The following is a 10,110-nucleotide window of genomic DNA, read 5'->3' on the forward strand; positions in this document are numbered from 1 at the left end:
CAGAAGAGTTGGTTTTAAATGCTGGAAATCTTAAAATTATGTGGGATGACGTGGTATTGTGTTGTCACAAATCTAGACTAAGCCTAAAAGAGAAACAAGCAGATGAAGAGCTACACACTCCAGGAGATAATTAAATAGTTCACAAACTCTTCAGTAACATTTCTGTATCGTTCTTATTGTGGTTAATGGATCATTAAAAAGCAGTAAGATGCAATAGTAATAAAGCTGAGATCCTTTACTTGAAAAGCATGGTGGTTGCAGAAGGGGGAAGCACGGTGCCAGGGTGGCTTTGTGCACTGAGTTCTGCTCCTTGGGAGCTCATTTGGTCCCAGAGGAGAGTAAAAGAGGTGGCACTGCACTACTTTTCTTTGTTGAGCAGTAGAGGGTTTCAACACCTGGCAGTTCCATTCTGCAATGCCTCCCCACTGAGGCACCTTGCAGCCTCCCCTCTGGCAGCCCCCACTTTTTGTACATTTAAATAAAACTGGCAGAAATGGTTTCAAAAAACTGCTTTACTCACTGGCAGATGGTGATCTGTCAAAACGGTACTCTTTGGAGATAGGCCATTATTTTAAAACTATTTCTTGTTTCTTGCAGCAGAGCAAGGCTGTAAGAGAGGCTGTAGCACCCACAACAGCATCTCCATCATAGGCTGCAGCACATCCCTCAGTTGTGGCACAAGGACCTGGCTTCATCATAGAATGGTAAGGAGTTTAGATTTTATCATAGAATCACAGATATAATCACACAATGGTTGGCAGGCACCCCACAGCCCCCTGCCATTGGCTGGATGTCCTTCAGCTCAGGCTGCCCAGGGCTCATCCATGGCCTTGGGCACCTCCAGGGATGGGCACCCACAGCTCTGGGCAGTGCCAGGGCCTCGCTGTCCTCAGTGTGAAAGATTTCCTCCTAAATCTCCCCTCTTTTAGTTTAAAGCTATCCCCCTTTGTCCTATCACTATCAGAATGTGCAAAAAGTCGGTCTCCCCCCCCCGCTGATAAACTCGGGTTTCCAAGCCATTCTCTGTGTTTCAGAGTGCAGGGATGGGTGCACACTGAAGCCACACAGGTGTGTGGAAGAGAGCACTTTCTTGCAGTGGTGGAAAGTCCTTTTTGCAAAGCACCATCAGACACTTTACAGCTCAAACTAATTTTACCTTTGCTCTCTTACAGCTGTTTCTGGTCAGCTCAATTATCTCTGTATGTGAGATATGGGGTTTTATGGGAATGGTCTTAAACTGAGGAGGAAGTTTTTCAGCCAGAGGGTGGTGAGGCAGTGGAACAGGTTGCCCAAGGAGGCTGTGGATGCCCCATCCCTGCAGGCATTCAAGGCCAGGCTGGATGTGGCTCTGGGCAGCCTGGGCTGCTGGTTGGCGACCTGCACATAGCTGGGGGTTGGAACTGGATGAGCATTGTGCTCCTTTGCAACCCAGGCCATTCTAGGATTCTATTATTTGAAGGAAACCCACAGCTCTGCCCCTTTGCAGCACCTTTCCCTTGCAGGCACACTGGTGTGCTGAGGTTCTGCTGCAGTCACTCTGTGATTATTGGCCTGGAACCGGTGCCAGCATCGTCTCAAACACTGACACACGCTGGGATGCTTCCCAGCTATAACACTGACACGAGGTGATCTTGTTAAACTTGGAGACATTAATCTCTGCAGACAGAATCCTGCAAGGAATTCGCGTATCTGAGTAGGTGCACTGTTGAGATAGAATGGTTTGAGTTGGAAGGGACCCTTCAGGGCCGTTTGGTCCCACTCCCTGCAACGCACAGGGACACCCACAGCTCCATCAGCGCTCACATCCCATCCCCTGACCTCGGGTGCGTGCTGGCACGGGGCATCACCGCCTCTCTGGGCAACCTGTGCAGTGCCTCACTGCCCTTCCTTATCTCCGATCCAACTCTCCCCTCCGGTTTGAACACATTTCCCCTCGCCCCGTCACCGCAGCCCCCGATCCGGCAGCGGGCGGTGCTGCGGGCCGTGCTGTAGGTGGCGCTCGAGGCCCTTCGGTAGCAGCGCAGCTCGAGGCTCGGCGCTGCTCCGCGCTCGGGCGCAGCCCCGCGGGCGGCGTTGCAGGAGCAGGGATCGCCTGGGATCGCCGCCCATTGCAGCCAGCCCTCTCGGCCAGAGCAGGGTCACCTTGGGCGTTGGGAAACGTTCTTCGCACAAAGAGCGATCCGTCCCCGTCTCTGGAGGTTTTCCAGAGCTGTGGAGATGTGGCAGTGCGGGACGTGGGCAGTCAGCATGGTGGGGGTGGGCTCGGGTCGGCTCTAGGGATGTTTGGAGCTCTTACTAACCTGAATGATTCTAAGTGCTGCCCAGCTTTGCATTCGGGTGAAAAGAATGCAAATGATGCATGAAAGGGAAAAGAAAGTTGTCCCATGCCCCTTCCGGCAGTGTGTAGAAGCCCTGAAGCATCAGATGAATACAACATTGAAGACAGACGTAGCAATTAAAGCACAGCACAGCCCTTATTAGCAACCTGGATGTGTTGGGCTCCGGAAGATGTGTGCCATAGACAGCCTTGTCTCACTCCAGCACTCTGTGCCGGCTCAGAGCTGTGTGCAGCCACACTCCAGAGCTCTGATCCCAGAGCCCCATCCTGTTTGGAAGCACACAGTTTCCTTCCTCTGAGGCCTGGAGGCTTTCTTGTCATTGCAGGCTGACGACATTCACAAGAAAAGCATTAGAATTTTCCCCAACCGTTTCATTCGACAACACAAGTCAAAGTGGGATAATCTGTCCCTATACAGCTTTTCCCCTCTTCCCTGCTCAGCACTGAGAGCTCTCAGTAACATCTATAGATTCATGGAATGGTTTGAGTTGGAAGGGGCCTCTAAAGGTCGTCAGGTCCGACTCCCCTGCACTGAGCAGGGACAGGTGAGATCCAGGTGAGCCCCGGTCCTTGGCTCTGTGCCCTGTCCCAGTGCTCAGCCTGGTGCAGATTTAAATCACTACACTGTGGCTGAAGAAGCTCAGTTGCTGAGGACAGCCCCATTGCAGATATGCAGCGAGCAAACAAGTGGGTGATGTGGCAGCGCCGCTTTGGCATGAGAAGGTTTATAGCAACTGGAGATTGTTTTTTTCTGTTAATCTGACTATAGAACTAATCGTATTTTTATGATGCTCTAATGGAAGAGACTGCCTAAACGAAGGCCTTTCTTGTTACCACCACTGCTAGATCAGTGTACCATCCCTTCATTAACTAACAATCAGTGCTGAGGTGACGACTGCTCCTGTGCACAGAGCCCTTGTTCATACCCCTGTGGTGTGCAAGAACCCTTCTGCTTGGACTGGGACAGAAATCAGTTATTCTTCCTGGCACTCTCATCATCACCGTAGCTTCCAGCCATCAGCATTCAGGATGTTCTCCTGGCGCGTGATTTATAGTACAGCTTTAGAGAGTGGGAATAGAGTTGGCAGGCAGTATTCTTGGGGACAGCTAGTGCCATATTAATAAATTCTAGGAGCTGGGGCAGCAACGAAAACAAAATCACTTCATGTTTGTGTAAATTTTCTGGGCCGTGTGATTGCCTTTGTGGCTGCTGGCCATGGGAAAGGGGAGGAAATGGGACACAAAAGTGCTCTCCTTTCATGCTCATCATGTGCACCCCTGTCTCCAAATGCTCGTGGTCACACGTGAAAGCCCCAGCAGGGCTTTGAGGACCTCTTGCAGTTCAGGAGAGCAGAGAGAGATGGGGCCACGTGCCTTGGACCCTAAATGTTTCTCTGGACCTTAGATTTGAAAGTTTGGATCCAAATTCCCAAGTCAGGAATGTGTAAAGCCAAACTTCTGTCCCCAGCTCCCAGCACAAGGATGGATGCAGAAAGCACTGCAAAGAGCAGCAGCCCTCCGATGGCAGAGCTGGGAGCTGCCACAGCATCACAAATCTCCCTGGGCTGCAGCTTTATGGGCAGCACTCAGAGAACAGCCATGCATGTCGTATTCTGTGCGAGCTCACTGATGTGTGCACAGTGCCCCGTGGTGACATCTGTGTCCTGTGTGTCTGCAAGAGGCAAGTAAGCACAACACCACGGTGCCAGAATTAATGTTGCAACAGCCATTTGATATATGCTGAGTTGTACAATTTAGCATCTTTCTTGGTCTTTGCAGGGTTAATGTGCAATGTGTATCCGAAGAAAAGAGGTTTGATGGAAGACGAGGCCCACCAGACTCCTGCATGGCAGTACGGAAGTATCACTGCACAGAGGCATTGCAAGCAGGGATGGGCTGCAGCCAGCAATGTGTTGAGGTGAGCAGTTTCTTGCTTGTGTGCATGGGGAAATTTGTGCCTGGAAATGTTCTTGCAACCACAGGATTTGCCAGATGTGGAATGAGAGCACCTATGCGCAAGTAAAATAGAGGTATGTGTCAATCTTAAGAATGCACTATGCAGGGAGTTTTACTTTCTTGTTCTAATATACATAAATAAATGTTAAAACATGTATTAGCAGACTGGCAGCAAGAAAAGTCACACCCTTTAAGCAGTGTTTTCCATTGTGTTCAGTCTGCTCTCAATGACTGGTGGCTTGCTCGGGCAGCCAGAGCCCAGCCATGTCTTTAGAAGGGTGCCTAGATTAAATCTGATTACATTTCCTGGGATTTGTTTTTGTTACAGACCCTATATTTCTGAAGGCACCCTGCAGGCTGGAAGGCAGGATGTGTGCTGGAATGGAGCTGTGCTATCCTACTCTTCTCCTGAAGGTCAGTAACACATGAGTAAGTGTGCTCTTCTGAAAATAGGCTTTAATTTTCCCCCCTTCAACCTTTTGATTGGTTTGACATTTAAAAGGGCAGAAGGTAATTGGGAGGTTTATTATGTATTTCTGTTAAGTGCAAGATGAGAACATTTAAATACCTCGGGTAGAAAGTGCCACAAGAAAACAGACAGCTTGCTGGCGAAGGAGACAGCAACCTTCTTCCTGCCCCAAATAAAGAAAAGCCATATATGATTGACAGTGAACTGTAGTCAACAAAGGAGAAACTGAATCATAATGTATGAGGACATTTTTTCTTTGGGTATAGTTGGCTGTCAATCACTCACTGCTTCTTCTTCTTTTAGGCTGGGAAGGGATGGTGGGCTGTCTTACTGCATCATCTGCCCATCTCGTGCAGTGTTTTTGTAACCTAAGGAGCTTCTGTTCTGTTTTGATCTTGCACTTAAAAGAAACCCACAATAAATGTCTTTCTATTATATCCTAAACCTCTAAAATATCCATAAGTTAAGAAGAATTTGAAAGAGAAATAGGAGAACCTAGGTTTCATAATTCCTGTTTGCACATCCCAGTTGTTTCATTTAATTGTATGAGTTAAGATTTAAGCTGTGATTGCAACTGGATGAGAAAAAAACTCTAAATATCTTTCCTTGAACTCAAGGAACAGAGGACTGGCAGTGTGAAAGCTCCCCACCCAACCTGCTTGATGCATGGTCCCAGGTAACCGGAGAGTGAGGAGCAAGTGGCTCCCAGGGCAGAGCAGAAGTGCAAACAGCATCCTTTCTGTGAGCCTGTATCTCAAATGGTCCCTGGAGATGTTCAAGGCAGCCTGGTCTGGTATTAAATGTGGAGGTTGGTGGCCCTGCCTGTGGCAGTGGGGTTGGTGCTTCATGATCCTTGAGGTCCTTTCCAACCCAAGCCATTCTGTGATTCTATGATTCTATGAAATGAATGATTTTGTCATATGAGATTTAGAGGTAGTCAGGTACCGCCAAACGAGGTGTGACTGCTCCATTTCCAAGCTGACCCATAACTTAACCTTGTCTGTAACATGAATAGTTCCCTGTTTATTTCTCATCTGCTTGGGGATGACCGTGTCCGGCTCTGAGATGTTTCATCTTCTTGCCTGGCCAATTCGTTGTTGTTTTTTTTTTTGAAGGTAGATTTTACTGTGTGTAGAGGGTGATGTATTAATGCCAGCTTAGTGGTGAGCCTTGCCTGTAGATGTGTCTGAGCTAAGAGATACCCTTACATCTGCACTAGGCAGAAGTACTGGGAATTTAATTGTCACTGAGGGAAAATGGTTCTTTTGAAGCGGAGAGAGAGAAGATTACAGGAGATGGCATCAGCAACTTCAGGTAATTGTTGTTTTGCTAGTATTTGCCTTTAGAAGATGATTTGAGAGTTTCTTTCTTAATAAACAGGCTTCTTCAGTGGCAAGAAACGTGTAGGAAAGCTGTTGCTGTGATGCATGCATCTTGTGGATTCTGACCAAGAAAGTGAGAAGAAGTAGATTAGTGAGTCCTGCAAGCCCTGCTCAGCTGCAGGAGGGCCTTCAGATGCCTTTTGTACTGCGGCTCTGTGCACCCACTGTGCTGTGCTGTGCTATGGGGTTTTTGTTGACAGAACACTCAGCTTAATTACTCCTATAACTCATACCAGGGTGAGCAGAAACCCCTCTCTGAATGCCAGTATTACCTTCAAAGTGGGCTTCCCTACTGCTTGGCACCAGTATGCTGCTGGCAAACCCTTGCCCTGCATCCCCACTACATCCCTGCAAGGGCTGTGAGTGGTGGATGTGTAGTGGCAGATGAGTTCTCTGGGGCTGGGCACCATGGGAAGGCAGAGCACTGGCAAAGTCTGCAGGTTCACAGTGCCAGTAATTAGCATCACTTCTTCACACTGCCTGGAATTCTGCGCCGCATGCTGGTGGACTGATAGGAACAGGCAAAATGAATCAAGCAGTCACTGGTTTCATATCAGCTCCCAGTGGAAACCAGGTTAATAAATTAAACATTGCAGCCTGCTAGACTTCACTCTTGCAGTACATTACTTACTGGAACTACTCATGCAGGCAGACCAGGTCTTGGACTTCTGTATGCATGCTGGATTTCCACTTGGAAGCATGGGCAGTGCCATAAGAGAGGGACTGCTGGTCCATCATGCAGGTGGGGGTGGTCTGAGCACACAGTGCAGAGGTGGGAGGATGTGTGCTTGATTCCATAGCTTCCTGATGCTGGGACAGACCCCATGCCTCTCCAGCCTGGAGGAATATCCCACGTACCATGCAACAAAAACCTTTTCCTGTTGGGGAGGAATGGACGTTGTGCTCCATCACTTGTGCTCTCTGGTCCTCAATGTCTGAACGTTTCCATATCCCCTGTGCCTTCTGGCCCTTTGTGCTAGTGACAGCTCTTTTAAGTGTACTCTGGCAGCCTCCAACCATCGCTCAGAGGAATGTGATAGCCCAAACAGTGATGCTGATGGATTAAAGTGAACAGAGGGATGTGCTTTGGAAACCTCAGTATCACAGCTAGGTTCCTGATGCTCTCATAGTGAATGCGAGCGTGGCCAGATTTATGTCCCTCACGCAGGTGACACAGTGACGTGTCTTTCTTCACAACCAATTTGTTGGAGAGTTTTAATCCTTGCTTTTCAGTGGTGCATCAGAAGCTCTTTTTTAACCTGTTTGTGCTGTACTCCTCCTCACTGCAGCATCTCAACTGTGCTCTTTGTTGTTTTTTTGGGAAGGTATTTTTGGTATCGTTGTACCTGGTTTGTTGTAGGCTGCAAATTCTGCTGCCTTGGGCTGAGTTTGTTCTGCAGCAGTGGCTGTTGCATACTTCAGCTAGCTGTAGAAATGCTCATGGAATCCCTCGTGGAGCCACAATCTGTGAATGCTTTTTGGGAGGCCAACTGGTAAGTGATGGATGAGGACCCCACTGCTCCAGTCCTACACAAATAAGGAATTATGACAAGCTATTTTGGGGAACACCTTCAGTCTCAGTGTAAAATCACCAACAGGCTGAGGAGGGAAGGAAAGAGATGGAGCTGGTGCTCTGCATTTTTTTCCTTTGGGTTCCTATAGAAACAGCCTTACAGTTTGTACTCCTGTGCAACCTTTTTTTGATGCGTGATGTGAGTGAATAGCAATACATGTGGATTTGACACTTTGCTTTTAAAATCTAGGTGGTTAGTTGTTGCTCCTGCCTGTGATTTTGATGACTGTGGAACCGCCAGTGCTGGTTTGCCATCGGAGCAGCCCTGTCCTCCTCTGGAAATGACGCATCTTCTCTGAATATTGCTCGGAGATTATGGTTTTATAATGAAAATACAGGGCTGCAATTAGTTTTCATCTTTTTAATATGAAGGCTTCTACATGACAGGACTTTGTGTTTGATTATTAGGAGCAAAATGATGGCAGCTTTATGCTGTACTCTGTGCCAGCACCGACTTGCCCTATGTGCTAGAGAGGTCCTCAGAGGGTTTGCAGTGAAAACTTTTCTTTCATCAGTAAATAAGTAAGATATTCCAAAGGCTCTCCTGGTGCAGTTATTGAGGATATATACACCCAGACACAATACCTGTTGGGTTGGATGGGGCCCTGGGCAGCCTGGTCTAATATTAAATGTGGAGGTTGGTGGCACTGCCTGTGGCAGAGGGGTTGGAAATTCATGATCCTTGAAGTCCCTTCCAACCCTGGCCATTCTGTGATTCTGTGATTCTGTCCCAATAGCTGCCTGAATCTGTGGAAACCACCCAAAGCATCTCTAGAATTGGGTAGGAATGGGATAGGAGAGGGTTATTGTGCAGCCTGTGCATTCCAGACTGTTGATGAGTAAATTACTGAAGGAGCTGACCTTACCCTCATTTAGGCACTTACTATGGATTTTGATGCCTAATTTCAGTTTCTCCAGTATCAAGTCACTCAGGGCTCTTTTCAGTAGGTGTAGAATTTCGCAGGGTTTCACTTCAAGAACTCAATTGGTCACTCTGATTCTTTGTAGTGTTTAATTGATGCCTGAAAACCCCAGGGAGTTCTACTTTGTGAAACTAGATTTATTCATTAGATTATTTAGTCACATTGAATAAAGAAGCTCAAGTGTCTGCCTGACAGTCATTGTGCAGTTCTTTTCCCCAAGAGTATTGTAAGGATTTAGCTGGCCACCAGGAGCATTATCAATTTTTCTTTGCTTGTTTGCGTTGTGGAGGGTTTATCAGAGGATTTGCAAACACCTAGGGGAGATGTGTATAAAGGAGCTAAGTGTACAGCAGGGAGAATCACCTCTGCAATCTTTATAAGGACCCCAGGTAGGAGGGCAGATGTGTGGGTCTGTACTTCTTTTGATTGCATGTTTGTTGATGGGATTATTCCAGTGCTGCCCTGTTGGGAATCATAGAATCCTAGAATGGCCTGGGTTGCAAAGGAGCACAATGCTCATCCAGTTCCAACCCCCTGCTGTGTGCAGGACACCAACCAGCAGCCCAGGCTGCCCAGAGCCACATCCAGCCTGGCCTTGAATGCCTGCAGGGATGGGGCATCCACAGCCTCCTTGGGCAACCTGTTCCAGTGTCTCACCGCCCTCTGGCTGAAAAACTTCCTCCTAATATCCAACCTAAACCTCCCCTGTCTCACTTTAAAACTATTCCCCCTTGTCATTGTCCATCCTCGTAAACAGCCATTGCCCCTGAAGAAGAAGAGATTGGCTGGGAAGAGGTTAGGTTCTGCCTTCTGCCCCTCCTGCTCCTTCCTCATTCTGCACATCCAGCCGTTCCCTGTGCTGAGCTGTGGGGCTGCAGCTGCCTCCCACGGCCCATGGCTGTGCAGTGCTGGGAAGCATCCATGGCACACCATGAAAGCATCCCCACTGGTGGGCATGTTGGGGTCAAAAGGAGTGTGAGGAGCATAGGGTGAGCATGCAAAATGGGCCCTAGTGGGATGGCGACGTGGGGAGGGGGTCGAGGGCCAGGGGTTGTGTGACCTTGCAGCATTCTGCGGAGTGCTAATTACATCTGCTTTTGATAGACTCTCTTGTGTGCCTTGACCTGAAAGTGCAATGAGGGAAATCAGCAGCAGCATAATGACAGGAGCACTTGAAACTGCCTGGAGCTGGTGGATGGGCTGAGGAGGAGTCTGTGGCAAACCACGATGCTGAACCTTTCTAGGGAGTTTTGTGTTTTAACATGCACAAAAAGTTGTGTACCAATCTGTGGGTAGAAGTTCCAGTGGCTCAGAAGGAGAATCTTTTTAAGTATCCTTACGAAAGAAATCAAGCTACTATTAATTTAAACTACAAATAGAGTGTCCCCCTTTACAAGGTATTTGGAAATGGTTATTTAGACTAGATATTAGGAAGAAATTATTAACTGTGAGAGTGTTGAGGCACAGGA

This window comes from Meleagris gallopavo, chromosome 5 (genome assembly GCF_905368555.1).
Source record: "Meleagris gallopavo chromosome 5, MGAL_WU_HG_1.1, whole genome shotgun sequence".
Taxonomy (NCBI): Eukaryota; Metazoa; Chordata; class Aves; order Galliformes; family Phasianidae; genus Meleagris; species Meleagris gallopavo.